The sequence below is a fragment of the Eubalaena glacialis genome, chromosome 18 (genome assembly GCF_028564815.1).
Source record: "Eubalaena glacialis isolate mEubGla1 chromosome 18, mEubGla1.1.hap2.+ XY, whole genome shotgun sequence".
NCBI classification, from domain to species: domain Eukaryota; kingdom Metazoa; phylum Chordata; class Mammalia; order Artiodactyla; family Balaenidae; genus Eubalaena; species Eubalaena glacialis.
In genome coordinates this window covers 4,142,178-4,158,315 of record NC_083733.1, presented here as the reverse complement: position 1 = coordinate 4,158,315, position 16,138 = coordinate 4,142,178, and the positions used below count along the sequence as shown (strand labels likewise).

Below are 16,138 nucleotides of genomic sequence, written 5' to 3'. Positions count from 1 at the left end.
GGCTATCCCTTTTAAAGTTTTGAAAGATCTGAAGGCAGCATGTGCCCAATACGGGGCTACAGCCCCTTTTACAACAGCTATGATTGATACTATAGCCGGGGGAGCTTTACCTCCCTCGGATTGGAAGTCTATTGCGCGAGCCTGCTTGAATGGGGAAGATTATCTCATGTAGAAATCAGACTTTTATGAGAGGGCTGCTGAGCAAGCTGAAAAGAATGCCGCTCACGATATTCCTATTGGTTATGACATGTTGGTAGGAGAAGGACAGTATATATCTTTGCAAGATCAGCTCACTTATCCAGCAATGGCCTATCCTCAAATTAATCATTTAGCTCTACAAGCCTGGAGAAAATTGCCTTCCACTCAAAAAACAGAAGCTATTTCAAAGATTAGACAGGGGCCCGATGAACCTTATGCAGATTTTGTGGATCGGCTACTCCAGGCAGTGGGGCGCTTGATAGTGGGTGGCCCTACAGGAACTATTATAGTGAAACAACTGGCTTTCGAAAATGCTAATAGTGCTTGCCAGGCGGCTATTAGACCTTGGGAAAAAAAAGGAACTTTAGAGGATTATATTCGCGTTTGCTCAGATATTGGACCTGCTTATGTACAAGGAGTTGCTATTGCTGCTGCACTTACAAAAGCCGGCATAATCCAACCTACTAGAAAAAGGGGTCCATGTTTTAAATGTGGCAGACCTGGTCATTTTGCCAAAGACCGTAGGGTTCCCCCCGGTGCCAAGGCTGGCCTAGGGGTGGAGGCGCCTACAGAACCCAGGGCACCTGGTTTGTGTCCTCGATGTCAGAGAGCGCGAGAGGGACGAGAACGAGCAAGCGAGCGCGCGCGCGGGTGCTCGCCGAGGCCGCCGCCGCCACCGCGGGACGCCGCCACCGCGGGACACCCCCCCCCCCCGCCCCCGCCGACGCTACGCGACGAATAGGAGGGACATATGAGTTATTTTCAACCTTACATTGTTCCTGGATTGCCCATTAACTTATGGGGCCATGATATACTTAAAGATATGGGAATGTTATTGTGTAGCCCTAACTCTACTATGACTAATATGTTATTAAACCAAGGTTTTCTTCCTAATGGAGGCCTAGGCATTAATCAACAAGGTATTGTTAGCCCTATTATTCCCAAACCCACTATTAACAGACGGGGGTTAAGTTTTTCGTAGGGGCCTTGGAATCTCCTCCACCCACAGCTGACCCTATCACTGGCTAACTGACTCGCCCGTTTGGGTGGACCAAGGGCCCCTGAGTCAGGAAAAATTATTGGCTGCTCCTCATCTTGTTGCTGAGCAACTAGCATTAGAACATCTAGAACCTTCTAACAGCCCATGGAATACTCCTATATTTGTTATAAAAAAGTCAGGAAAATATCGACTATTACAAGATTTAAGGGCTGTCAATCAAACTATGTTAATTATGGGAGCGTTACAACCACGTCTTCCTTCTCCTTCAGCCATTCCTCATACTTTTCATATTATTGTTATAGATTTAAAGGATTGTGTTTTCACTATTCCCTTACATCCTGAAGATAAAAAGCATTTAGCATTTAGTGTGCCTGCTGTTAACTTTCGAGAGCCTATGCAGCGATATCAGTGGAAGGTGTTGCCTCAAGGTACGGCTAATGGTCCTACTTTACGTCAGAAATATGTTGCCCAGGCATTGCAGCCTGTCCGTCTTCAGTTTCCTTCTTTATATTTACTTCATTACATGGACGATATATTATTAGCTCATTCTAACGTCACTATGTTACAGCATGCCCTTGAACAACTACAAAGATCACTTCAAAATTTTGGCCTAGTAATAGCAGATAAAAAGATTCAAAAAACATCCCCTTTTGCTTATCTGGGAAAATTTATCGATGCCACAAAAATTATTCCACAGAAAATTGAGATACGTACTGACCAGTTACATACATTAAATGATTTTCAAAAACTTTTAGGAGACATTAATTGGCTGAGACCTTCTTTAAAATTAACTACTGCCCAATTGCAACCTTTGTTTGCTATTTTAAAAGGCAATTCTAACCCTCTATCTCCACGTACATTGACTTCTCAGGGAACCAAGGCCTTACAATTGGTCAATGCTGCTATACAGCAAGCTCAATTAACTCGTATACATTCAGATTTACCTGTAAAATTAATTATTTGTCCTACTCCACATGTCCCTACGGGAGTTTTATGACAACCTGTAGGGATTCTTGAGTGGCTTCATATGAAAGTAACTCCTTACATTTTTCCCACAATCATTAAACGTTTTCCTCTACCAAATGCCTTTACTGTTTTTACAGATGGATCATCTAATGGCATTGCAGCTATAATCACGGATACTGGCATCCAAATTAAAGAACGTACTAACGTGCGCTCTGCTCAACGAGTTGAATTACATGCCATTATTATGGCCTTTCAAAAATTTTCCACGGTATCTTTTAATCTATATTCTGATAGTCGTTATTTAGTTGAGGTCCTAGTAGCTTTGGAAACTGCCACACTTGGCCATACTAATGATGATCAGTTGTTTCATACCTTTATGACTTTACAGCATTTAATTCGTACATATCAAGGTCCCGTCGCAGTGCTTCATATTAGAGCACATTCTTCCCTGCCTGGACCATTGACTTTTGGTAACACTTTGGCAGATTCTCTCACTAAATCTTTAGCAGGTGTTGTGACCCAGCCTGCTGCTGTGCAACACGCTCAAAATTCTCATTCTTTACATCATCAATCTTCAGCCATGTTACACAAACAATTTGCTATTTCTCGAGAGGCCGCTAGACAAATTGTTAAACAATGTTCCCAATGTGCTCCACATCTCCCAGTTCCTCATTTCGGAGTCAATCCTCGCGGTCTTCACCCTGCTCATATATGGCAAATGGATGTTACTCATGTTTCTTCCTTTGGAAAGCTTCAGTTTGTTCATGTATCTATTGACACTTATTCTGGCTTCCTTTGTGCTACTGCCCAGACTGGAGAAGCCACAAAGCACGTTATTACCCACTTATTTCATTGTTTCGCCTTCATGGGAATTCCCCAAATACTTAAAACAGATAATGCCCCTGGATACACTAGTACCTCTTTTGCTTCTTTCTGTGCTACTTTTCACATCACTCACCTTACTGGTATTCCTTATAATCCTCAAGGACAAGGTATTGTCGAACGTGCCCATCTTACCTTAAAACTTACACTTCTAAAAATACAAAAGGGGGAATATACTAAGACACCCCATGCCTTATTGAATCATGCCTTGTTTATTTTAAATTTTTTGACAGTTGATCGAGCAGGTAACACAGCTTTTGAACGTCTGATGGCCACTTCCACAGCTCAAGGAGCTTCGGCACAGGTGCTGTGGAAGGACTCTCTGACAAATATATGGAATGGACCTGATCCAGTCTTAATCTGGGGTCGAGGTCATGTTTGTGTTTTTCCTAGAAGTGCTGACTCCCCTCAGTGGCTTCCTGAACGTCTTGTTAAACAGATAGATGACAAGAAAGACCCCGCAGCTGATTCGGAGGATGCGGCGCCTCTCGCTGAATGCAAAGACTGCTCCAGGGATGGATTCCGAGAGAAGAGGTCAGAAAAGGAGGCATCCAGCACGAAGGACTCGACAAAGTGATCCTCCGACTTGGGGTCAATTGAAGAAATTGGTGGCTCAAGCTCAGAAATTAGTGACTGCTCAAAGGACTCCTTTTACCCCTATGACAATGTTTTTGGCTATGTTGGCTGTTCTTTCTACCTCTTCTGTTCAAGCTGATGATTTATACTGGGCTTATGTTCCCGACCCCCCTTTGCTACAACCTGTTTCCTGGATTGATGCTGAATTCCCTGTATTTTATAATGATACTGTTTTTGGAGATTTTATTGGAAATATTAAGATGGCAAATATGTCTGTGAATTATTCCAATTGGTTTAATTATTTTCCTGTATGTTTAAGTCCGCCAAATTTGGAATCAGGCTGTATTAAAGCTATAGCTTTTGAACATACTGTACTATATACTGGAAAAGTAGAATCACAAATTGCAACTAATAATAGAGTTATATATCGCTTTACTGGTTCTTCTCTTACTTTATATTGTAGGCAGATAGTAAAATGAGAAGATTTACCCACATTTGTGCATTGGTATAAAGATCATCAATTAATTAACATTCAGGAATGTATTACCCGAGTTAACCCTAAAGATCCTTTTAATCATTCTATAATTATTAAGAATTTACAACCTTCTGATTCTGGACATTATCTATGTGTTTTCTTATGTTGGCAATTATCCCATGCTTTGTAAAATTTGTTCTGCAAAGATATGTTCGTCTCAGTACTGAGCTCCATGGTGTCCGTTTACAACAACATGCTTTAAAAAAGAAAAAAGGGGGAGCTGTGGGAAGCATGCAGTCTTAGCCGGAGGTAACTCCTGGAGGAGACAGTATGTCTCTCACAAAAAGCAAAGCCCTTACCCTTGACTTGGAATGCACTCTTTTTCCCAGGCCTGAGGAATGTAAAAGAGATTAGCAAAGCTATCTCAAGCCAGGAGACCTCAGGGAACTGAGAGTCCTGGTAGTTCCCTATGGCTGGGGGCTGTGTGTGAGCCTGGTTAAGAGAAGATAATGTTCAAGGATAGTTGTAAACTTGTTGACGTCCGTGGTAGTGACTGAGCTGAGACGATAAGCAATTCTCTGAGTTCACTGTCTAACAATGAGTTCCTCTTCTGTCTATATTAGATTCAGTAAATTCTAAATAAAGTGCCTTGCAACCATCAGTTGTCTTGGTCCTTCTGACCCCATACTCGCAGTGCTATTCAGTCCCTTGCCCCTCTCCGTCGGGACCTGGAAGACCCTCTGCGGTGGCTGGACCATCGCACCCAGGGCCAGTTTTTACAGATGTAAGTCGGATCCTGCCACTCCCTTACCTATTAAAACCAGCCAATTGCTGCCTCTGTGGTTAGAATAAAACCCAAAGGCTACACACAGCCCTACCCGGCCCGGGGCCTGTGGACCTCACCTCTTACCTCCCCTCCCACCCAGGCTGTCTCGTTCCTCTGTCATCATCGCAACAGAATGCTCTCGTAACATCCCCGGCACACCCCGAACTCCGCAAACACTTGTTGAGTGAGAGAAGGAAAAGCAAAAACAAACCCCACAGGAACCCGAAAGGAGTAAGAAAGAGGGTCAAAGTGGGAGGCCTGGGGTGGGGTGGGGTGGGGTGGGATGGGATGGGGTCAGACGGTCCGGGGAGCTGAGGGGGAGAAACGTGGACGGGTTAAGGGGGGAGAAGGAGAAGGGGAGGAAGGAGAGAGACCCACGCTGGCAGGGCTTTTTCTGGGTGTGTCACTTGGAGCACACAGGCTGCACAAGGCAGCCTCAAAGGCACGTGTACACAAATGCCAAAGCTTCCACCTTTATCCCCATACCAGAGCCACAGCCTGAAAGTCAAATGGAGGAGCTATTTTTAAAAATCCCAACATGGTAACTAAACCCTCAAGAATTCCAAAGCCAGAGACAAAAAGAGCCCCAGAGTCCCCAAACCCTTCAAGTGTCCCGTCCCAGGGAAGACCTGAGCCTGAACCAAGCTGGTGAATCCCCGCCTCTTTCCTTATCTTCCTAAATGGGGTTTCTTTGTTTAATAGGAAGTGAACTTTTATAACATCAGACTTGCCCAAACCTGCAACACGAGGCACATCTGACCCGCTCACAGTGAACCTAGCTCTCAGATGCAAGTTAACGACAATGTAAGATACTGGAATGTGAAAGGACAGGCCAGTTACTGAACATCTGCCACGTGTCAGGACCTTTGTACACATCATGACGGTGAACGCTGCCACTACCCTAAAAACGAGGTGCTCGCTGAGGGATGAGGAAATTGTGCCTTCAAGCGGCAGTACCCTGCCCAAGCTCACGGCCAGCAAAGCGTGGAGTCGGGGCTGTTCCGACTCCAAAGCCCACGCTCTTCCATGACAACACGCCACCTCCCTGAGCACTTGGTTTCAGAGAACACGTTCCGTAACGAGGACACTGAATCTCGGAACTACGGACCGCTAAGAATCCAGAATGTTCCGACCAGAAATACTGTAAGAGCCTGTCTCAAGAGAAACTGGACGCTTCTCTACCCTGCCTGCCCCTGCTTATTACTGGGTCTGCAAACGCACTGCGCCCTGTCCCAGAATGACCCAAACCACCAGCTTAACACAGAGCCGGCCTCTCCTTCCATTTACTGATCACACTCCTCACACAGCCAGTATTTACTGAGCACCTTTTAACCTCTGGACACAAGGCCTCCTCTTCCCTCATTCCTACATGCTGCCGCTGCTTCCTGCTTACAGCTGTGACCCTTCCCTTCCCACCTTTCCCACAACCCAAGCTTAGGCACCCTCACCTCTGGCTGTACCTCTGTAGAACCCGAACCAACAGAGGCGCCAAACCTTAGGACCACGGCATTCACGGCGCCACTGAATCTGGCTCCCCCGCCCTTCCAGGCTCTTCCACGCAGCGTTCATCCTGGTTCCCGGGCCGGGCCTGTTCACACCTCCGTGCTTCTGCTCTCGCTGTTTCCTCCAATTAGAAGACTCTCACTCTCTGCCTATTTACCACGCACCCGCTATGTACAAACCACTGCAGGATAAGTGTTTTCAAAACTATGAGGTGCTGTACGAATATAAGGCATTATCTTGGCCCCATGAAGAGTCTGGATTTATTAGACAATTATTAAAATTCTACTAGAGGTTTTTCAAGAATAGAATGAAGTAGTAAGCAAGGCAAGAATACATCTGTAGATAGAGGCAAAGAAGTGAGTGAAAGAGAAAAGAAATCAGAGGCAAGTGAGAGTAAGTGACTAAATGCCGTCCCCTAACAGGCAGACCAAAGTACGGACACATGTTAAACTGGAAAGGAGGCGTTTTCTCCTCCTCAGAGGCAAGGGGAAGAAAAAGACTGATGGGCATTCAGAGATATCTCAGCTGGAATGGAGTCAAAGTTGAGAGAACTCTCCCAGCAGCCTCTGCTCCATGATCTATAAGGGAGAGTCCTTTGTCAATGGTAAAGCAAAAAAAAGTTTGTGTATATATATAATATATATACACACATATATATAATTTTAAGTGAGGTATAGTTGATTTACAATATATAAGTTTCAGGTGTACGACATTCTCAATTTTTAAAGGTTATATTCCATTTATGCTGCAACTAAGGAGCCCCGCAGCCACAACTAAGGAGCCTGCCTACCACAACTAAGGAGCCCACATGCTGCAACTAAAGAGCCAACGAGCTGCAACTAAGGAGCCTGCCTGCTGCAACTGAGACCCGGCGCAACCAAGCAAATAAATATTTAAAAAAAAAAAAATTGGGGGCTTCCCTGGTGGTGCAGTGGTTGAGAATCTGCCTGCTAATGCAGGGGACACGGGTTCGCACCCTGGTCTGGGAAGATCCCACATGCCGCGGAGCAACTAGACCCGTGAGCCACAACTACTGAGCCTGCGCGTCTGGAGCCTGTGCTCCGCAACAAGAGAGCCCATGATGGTGAGAGGCCCGCGCACCGCGATGAAGAGTGGCCCCCGCTTGCCGCAACTAGAGAAAGCCCTCGCACAGAAACGAAGGCCCAACATGGCAATCAATCAATCAATAAATCTTAAAAAAAAAAAGAAAAAAAAAATTGGCTATATTCCCTGAGTTTTACAATATATCCTTGTAGCATATTTATTGATGATGGTTTGTACCTCTTAATCCCCCACCCTTATCTTGCCCCTCCCCTTCCCTCTCCCCACTGGTAACCACTAGTTTGTTCTCCTATAGCTGTGAGTCTGCATCGTTTTTTAAAAAGTGTATTTTTAAAGAAGGTACCATGAATGAAGGAAGGATGCTGTGTAATAAAGAATTTAACCATGCTCAAAAGAAGGTCTGGGCTTTATCCTCGGCTGACAATCTGATTTAGGGTGGGGACTGGCCACACCAGAAAGACCAACATGATTTAGGGTGGGGCTCTGGGTCACGCAGTATTAGTTGACCTGGAAACTGAGATCAACCTTGTGGGTGGTCAATCAATCAATCATTTATGCCCATGTCACAGAAGCCCAATAAAGACTCCAAACACCAAGGCTCAGGTGAGCATCCCTGGTTGGCAATACCCAGTGCACAGTGTCTCGTGTCAACGCCAGTTACGTACCACGTTCCAGCTCCTTGGGGAGAGGACAATGGAAGCTCCATGTTTGGTACGGCCCCAGATTCTGTCCTATGAGCCGCTTCACTTGGCTGAGTTTAATAAACCATAACTCTGAACACAGCAGCTTTCAGTGAGTTCTGTGAGGCCTTCTAGCTAGTAATCGAACCTGAGGGTGGCTTGGGGACCCCCCAGACTTGCAGCTGGTGTCAGAAGTGACGGTGGTCTTGTGTGGACTGTTCCCTCTCAACTTTGTAGTTGACCAACTCTGCAGGTGGCCCAAACTCTTCTCAGGTGCTACAGCTGAAGGGTCACACACAAGTTGTTAACCTGACCCTGGAAACTGGCTTTGGGGACAAAAGGGAGCAAGAGTGAGTGTTTATACTTTATGTGTTATATATAAAGTGTTATATATAAAGTCTATACTTTATGCTCTGCTCTAGTGTTTGAACTTTTTTTTTTTTTTAAACAAAACAAGCATGTATTACTTCTATAATTAAAACATTACCTTTAAGAAACATACCCCCAAAAAGCTGCTTTCAGAAAACTATCTTGTAGAGCTGCTCAGCATGGATTGGAGCAGGGAAATTCTGGAATCATCAGGAAAGCTACCTCTCAATTCATCCCAAGCATTCACTTCATATGTGAACTTACTGCTCGTTCCATTTCCTCAAATTAACAAAGATTATGTGATTTATGTCACCAAAGGGTCCACGCCTTGCAGGTAACAGTTTCATTAAGAATGTAAAAGCATGTCCAGACTTCTGACTGGCTCAAGACTGTTCTTATACAAAGCTCCTTTCAGTACTTTCTCTCTCTCGCTGAGAGGGTCATTCTGTTCATGCTAATATTTGTCCTTTCTAGAAGAGGATTTCTGCTTTCACAGTGCATTGATTAGCAAGGCTGAAAATTCCCAATTCACTCACTGTAATCGAGGCAGACTCTGAGTCATTGGTAAAAAAAAAACAAACTTCCGTATACATCTCTACCCACTTTGCGTTGACGTGAGATGTGTGCATAAAGATTTCCAACTGTTGATTTATGAATTCTTTAGGAAATTACTGTCAAATAGTCTCATGCTCCTCCACCTCACAACTTAAAAGCCCACCTACCAGCCTCACTCCTGAAAGCACACAATCCAAATAATGTCAGTCACTCGACCCTTCTATTTACCAGAATCTTCAAGAGATGCAATTTAAGATGTCTGTTCCATTCCGTTTTTCAAATATCCCAAGAGCCTTTCTCTTTAATCAAGTATTCTGGGGCTTCCCTGGTGGTCCAATGGCTAAGACTCCGCACCCCCAGTGCAAGGGGCTCGGGTTTCATCCCTGGTCAGGGAACTAGATCCCACATGCCGCAACTAAGAGTTCGCATGCCGCAAGTAAGAGTTCGCATGCTGCAACAAAGTTTGCATGCTGCAGTGAAGATCCTGCATGCCGCAACTAAGACCCAGCGCAGCCAAAATAAATAAATGTTAAAAAAAAAAAGTATTCTGACTTCCTAAGAAGCAAATTTAAGGCGCGGGCTTTCTCTAGTTGCGGCGAGCAGGGGCTACACTTCATTGTGGTGCACGGGCTTCTCATTGGGTGGCTTCTCTTGTTGCGGAGCACGGGCTCTAGGCGTGCGGGCTTCAGTAGTTGTGGCATGCAGGCTCAGTAGGTGTGGCTTGCGGGCTCTGGAGCGCAGGCTCAGTAGTTGTGGCGCTCGGGCTTAGTTGCCCCGTGGCATGTGGGATCTTCCCGGACCAGGGCTCGAACCCATGTCCCCTGCATTGGCAGGCGGATTCTTAACCACTGAGCCACCAGGTAAGTCCCCAAGGTGACTTTTAAAAAGGTGACTTCAGATAAGTAAACGTTGTTAAGACAGTATCAAAAAGATTAAATCTGACTTTTAAAAAGGTGACTTTAAGCAAATAAAATTTGTGAAAGTATCAACAGATTAAATTCATCATCTTTGAGGTGAAGAGTCTAAGAAGAAATATACATTGGCCCAGATTTCTAGACCATTTGAGACAGCAGTAGTAAAACAGATAAATCTATGTGCATTAAGTACAAACACTAAGCAGACTGCAAACATTAAACACTGTAGCATTGATTGGACAGCCCTTTACACCACCTGGTCAGTAAAAGAAGCTACAAAGCATCTACATCAACAGTTCTTACACCTCCCCCCCCCCCAAAAAAACTAGTTACCCATAAGCCAATAAAGTGTGTCCATCCAACAGCGAAAAGAGACTTAGTTTCAGCAGCAATGACTCCTCAGAAGAGATGAGCCTTGGCGACAGCAAGAAAAGATGCAAACACTGCCCTGAAGGCTGACCTGACTGTCCCAGGTGCCCTGGCAGGCAATACCCCAAAGATCATTGGCAGGGGAAGGGAAGATAAGGAAGAAGGTGGACAAAGAATAAAAAAGAAAAATTAAAACTTACAAAGGAGGGAAGAACAGGAGCATTCATTCGAGAAGCCATGGGCGACGTTAGAAGAAGCCCACTGTAATGCATGCCTATAAACTACTCCTTACAGCTTACACAGGGTTTACTGCCACTCTTCTGACTCCAACGACAACCCCGTTATTAGTTATTAAAGGAGAAAACCGTGGCTCGGAGACCTGAGTGTCACACCCAAGGTCAGGCAAAAAGCTGGGGCTGCAATTCGGGCCCTACCCCGAAAGATGCACTAAGGAGTGACAAGGAGACACCTGGAAGAGAAGTCAAGCGCTGGCACAGAGGTGCCCCCGAGGAACTCGGGAAGGTCGTAGGTGCGGGGTGGGGTGGAGGAAAGGGAGCAGGGGGCCCGGGGCTGGCGGACGGGGGCCTAGAGTAGCCGGGAGACCCGGGCGCGAGCAGCCCGCCCCGGCCCGCCGCACTCACCCGAGGCCCGGGCGGGGTCGCCCGGCGCTGCGGCTCCTCCCGGCCTGCGGCGGCGGCGGCGGCGACTGCAGCGGCCGAGGCAGGGACGCATCATGCGGCCGCACTCATGGCCGGGCCGGAGGGGACCCCGCGGCTCGGCTCGGTCCTGCCGGTCCGGTCGGAGGGAGGCGGCCTCCGAGTGGACACGAGAGACAGAACCCAACCTGGAGAGCTTGGCGGCACGACCCCCGGAAGTGAACCCCGTGTGGTCAGCGGCGCCGCGTTTGCGCAGTTCCGGTCGCGCCGCTCCCGGCAGCGGAGAAGGGTGCTTGAGATGGTTTGCTGGGGCTCAGCGGCCGGGATCCCTCTGGGACAGAGGTCTTAAAGACTGACAGTTCCCAGAGAAAGGCGGCTCTTAGTCGCAAGGTCCCCTTGCTAAAATAAAGGGATCCATCCAAACTGAGGTCCGGAAGAGAAAGGATGAGGGCTACGGGCTGCCGCAAGGTCCAAGCCGCGCGGCTAGGCTTTTGACTCGGGGAGGAGTTCTTGCCCGGGTTTACTGCGCCCGCGGTGGCCCTTCTGAGCCAGCGTTACGTGTGGCCTGTACAGCGTGCGAGGACGGAACACGGGTTAACGGAGAAGCGCGAGTGGGAACGACGGAGCCAGAAAGCACGTGGGGAGTAGGGGAAGCGCCATTGGATGCGCGATTCCTGATTCGCTGAGCCTCTGGTTCCCCTCTGAGCGACCTGGAAACCAGGGCATCCCAGCGATTCCTTCCAGATGCTAAGTCCTAAGTTTTTTGAAGGTGGAAACGTGGTTGGGTTTTGTTTGGTTGGTTTTTTTTTGGGTGGGGGTGGTATTTCCTACAATATTTGGGACAATTTCCGCAGGGCTGGGAAGTAGGCGCTCAGTGTTTGTTATTAAACTCCTAAGTACCCACTAACTTGTAAGATTGATTAGAAACAGTAATTGCAGCTGCGGGATCTATCAGACTCTCACTGCCTGCAAGCCACCTTTTCACAGTTTACCGTTCTTGCTCCCAGAAACGCTTATCCAGCCAAGCTTTTGGAAGTAAGGGGTGCATTAATCATCAAAATTTGAACTTTAAAAGCTTAAAATTTTGTTACTGTACCTCTGCATTTACAATGGGGCTATGCATTCAGTCAACCCTCATTGAGCCTCCTATATCCTGTTTATTCCCACAAGGAAGAAAAGTGGGGTAGGCCTCCAGTCCGTGGTCAATTCTTTTTGCATAGGCTGAAAGAAAGGATGATTGTCTTTGGAGAACATCAAGACTACAAGTGCCTGCTATGCTTAAGATATACTTGCTATGAGCAAGTTAAGAGTATCTTTTTTTTTTAATTGAAGTATAGTTGATTTACAATATCGTGTTAGTTTCAGGTGTACAGCACAGTGATTCAGTTATACATATATATACATATGTATCTATTCTTTTTCAGATTCTTTTCCCTTATAGGTTATTACAAAATATTGAGTATAGTTCCTTGTGCTATACAGTAGGTCCTTGTTGGTTATCTATTTTATATATAGTAGTGTGTATGTTAATCCCAACCTCCTAATTTATCCCTTCCCCCAAAAGAGTATCTTTAAAAAAAAAAAAAAAGCTTAAATCATGACTGTCATACAAATATAAACACATGTCAAAGATTTAATTTAACTCACTAATTCATGAGGAAGTAGGTAAGATGATACATGTGGTTCAGAGATGAATCCAAAAGGCAGGCACATGTATGCAGTCAGGAATGCTGCAATGAATTTGCTTAATAGAGCCAAAACTGGCTTCTTGTACAGTGGGGAAGTCAATTGAACTTCTACCAGACAAGATTCATTTGTATGTCTGATATCAGTGGACAAAAATTGTTACCAAGTTGGTCAGCTGGACCTGCGCCGGGGTCCTAGCCCCAGCCGAGACCTCTTGTCTTTTTCCGATCAGATTCGCACAGACAATGATGAAACCAGTGCTGAGACTGGAACAGTACCAGCTGTATTTAGTGGCCAAAGAATGGAAAGGGGGAATCTAGTTCGCAAATCAACTTCTCAACCCAATTCAAGTGGAGCCACCAAATATATGGGCAGGTCGAGGTAAAAAGGAGGGAATTGGAAAGAGTGGGAGGAATATTCATGACTTACTGGAGAACAGGGGTATGGTTTGGACCTTGAACTGTTGCAACTCTCCTTTTCAGTCCTTATATGGGCTTTTCTGGTTGTTGTCATGGCAATCGTCAACTTCCTGGCCCTGGTGGGTGTGTCACTTAACGTATGCTAATATATTACAGTCAGAGTATAATGAGGCTCAAGGTCTACTGGAAGTCAAATCTTCGGCCATCTTGGGCCTGGTTGGTTCTAACCAGTTCTCATTTTTTTTCTCTTTGCAGCTTCCTCCTGAAACTTAGATAAGAATAATTGGTTTCCATTCAAGGGAGGGTCAGGGATATGATTCCGGGGCAACAGCCTTGGTAACAGAATCACTTGGATTGCTTTCTCCAAAACCTATAGAGTTATAAATAGCTTAAAGCAAAGAAAAAAATCCGTAGAACCACATAACCCAAGGCTGTGCATGACAACACCTAGTTGTCCATTGAAGGCACCCAATAATTTTTTTTGACCCATTTCAAAGTCTTTCACAAAAAGACTCATAATTCTCCTCTGTCCCCACACTTGTATAGGCTTGTTTATTGTAGCTTTAAAATTGCATTGTTGCTAAAGGAAATAGCACAGTAAAATCATTGATTAAAATATTCAACCAGGGATGACAGCAGTTGACAAAAACAATTCAACTCTTTCAAGGATTTTCATCTCTTTCTCAACAGACTTGATATGTGGTCTTCTGCAAGTCATTTCCCCTCTCCAAACCTCAGCTTGTTTTTTTTTTTTTTTTAATCTCTAAAATATGAGCTCAGACTTGATTTCTAAGGTTTCTTCCTGTTCTGAGACCGTGGTTCAACACAGTTTTTTGCCTCACCTTGACTTCATAAGGCCCATAGAACCAAAAACCTAACATTGGAGGCCCTTGCAGGGATGGGAAACATCCCATCTCCAGGATTAGTTCTGTTTACCCATCAGGAGCTAGTTTCCAGCTAACCACTCATCCCAGGAAACAGTTCTTTTAAAGTGGAGCCTCTGTTCAACCACGTGAAAAGATGCTCAGCCTCATTCAAAGTAAAAGGAATGAATGCAAATTTAAAGTACCAAGAGACCCCATTTTTCACCTAGTGAGTTGGCAAAGATGAAAGTTTGGTGATTCTCTGTTGGCAAGGCAGCCCAAATTGGTGCCATTGTCAGTTTATTCAGCTCTTTGCAGAGCAAGATAGCAATGTGAATCACAAAAATCTAAGTGTACGTACCCTTTGACCCAGCAGTCCCACTCAGGAGTTTATCCTACAGAGAGACTCACCCATGTACACAAAGATGTTTGCACTTCAGTATTTACTGTAGGATGTTTGTAGAAGCAAAAAACTGCATCGCCCTGTATGCCATCAGTATATTAAATAAAGTATGTTATACATACAAATGGAATGCTGTGGTGTGCAGTGGCCTTTGAGGTATATTAAGTCCCTTGTGTAAAACTGTGTATTTGTGTGAAAAAGAAGATTTGGGGGATATATATGTTTATTGTACACAGAATATCCCTGGAAAAATATACAAGGAATAGGTCTGTAACTTGTTAAGCTTGTAAACCATGTATCCATTTTTAAATACATCAAAATTAAAAATAAATGAGACAACCCAATAGAGCAATTGGCAAAACACAGGTACTTCGCAAAAGAATATCCAAAACATGAAAAAATGCTCATTTTCATTAGTCATCAGGGAAATGCAAACTTAAACCACAATGAAATCGTACTTACACACCCACTAGAATGGCTAACGTGAAAAAACAAGTGCTGGCAAACATGTAGAAAAACTGGGACTTCCATACACTTCACTGCTGGGGGTAGGAATGTGATTATTTAACCACCCAGGACAACTGTTCGGAGTATCTGCTGAAGGTGGACCAAAAGACTTGTGCTAGAATGTTCCCACAATACACAGTACAGTGTTGTTCATGGATGTTTAGGTTGTTTGTAGTTTGGGGCTAGAATGAATGAATCGTGGTATACGTATACAGTGAAATACTGTACAGAATGAAAGTACACACTACGTACAACAATACAAATAAATCTCAACAAATAGGATGTTGAATAAAAGAAGCAAGACATAAAAGAGTACATACTATATAATTATATTAATAAAAAGCTCAAACTTGGGCAAAACTGATCTTTGGTGTAGGAAGACAGGGCAGGGCAGTGATGACCACTGAGGTGGGGATGCTAGGGTGCTAGTTATATTCTATTTCTTGATCTGGGTGCTGGTTGTATGAGTGTTCACTTGGTAAAAATTCAGCCACGTACATTTATGATTTGTATGCTGTACTTTAAGTAAACAGTGGGAGAAAGAGAAAGAGACTTCCAAGGGTTGTACAGTGGAAAATCAGAAATTTCTTCAGAAGGGAGTTTGGGTGGTTTCTTATTTTTTCCACTGAGATCGTGATGTTGAATGCATCAGGAAGCCAGAAGGTTGAAACTCCACAACCCATGGTGTTGAACAAGGCCCAGGAAGTCCAAACAACCCAAAGTGGTATGATATGTTCCTGAATTCCTTTTCACTGGGCCACCTCACCTCCAGCTGTGGGTAGAGCCTGCTGGGGCAGCAGGCCTGTGCTTGGGGCCCTGTGTCCCCTGGATGTCCCAAGCTTGCTCTCTCATGCCCTTCAGGACTTGACTCGGAGCACATCTTCCTCCCCAGCACCCTATTGAAAAATTGTCCCTCTCTCCCATTCCTGCAACAGTTCACTTCCCCCTCCCTGCTTTGCTCTTGGTCACAAGTCAGCTAACATCCTCTGTCACTTAGTTATCCCGTTGTTTATCCCTCACTGCAATGCAAGCCTCTTGAAAGGCAGGGATTTTGTTGGTCTCGTTCGCTGTCAAAATGCAGCGACTCAATAAATATGCATTGAATGAATGAATGAACGTGCCATGGTTGGCCCCTTTTTCAGATGAAGAAACAGGCCCAATGAGTTTAAGGAGTGTGCTGAAGGTCATACAGCTAGGAGAGGAGCCTCGCTGCCTCATAGACTCTCTTC

The 16,138-nt window shown here is 45.1% G+C and overlaps 1 protein-coding gene and 1 long non-coding RNA gene across 4 annotated transcripts in view; one reads left to right on the top strand and one right to left on the bottom strand.

Annotated features, from left to right (window-relative positions):
* LOC133077533 (uncharacterized) overlaps positions 1–3,615 on the top strand; it is a 54,051-nt gene extending 50,436 nt beyond the window's left edge. Inside the window, exon 4 of the long non-coding RNA XR_009697779.1 lies at positions 3,280–3,615. This is a non-coding gene — a long non-coding RNA (uncharacterized LOC133077533). The remainder of the gene's footprint in view (positions 1–3,279) is intronic.
* Positions 1–11,234, bottom strand: part of ZDHHC7 (zinc finger DHHC-type palmitoyltransferase 7) — a 43,485-nt gene extending 32,251 nt beyond the window's left edge. For 2 of the 3 annotated variants that reach the window (XR_009697778.1, XM_061172292.1), the window contains exon 1: positions 11,017–11,234. The gene's annotated coding sequence lies outside the window, so the exon portion shown is untranslated. Of the gene's footprint in view, positions 1–8,153; positions 8,495–11,016 lie in introns of all 3 variants that reach the window. The other variant, XM_061172293.1, reaches the window with a different exon arrangement.
* Between the last annotated feature and the right edge of the window lie 4,904 nt (positions 11,235–16,138).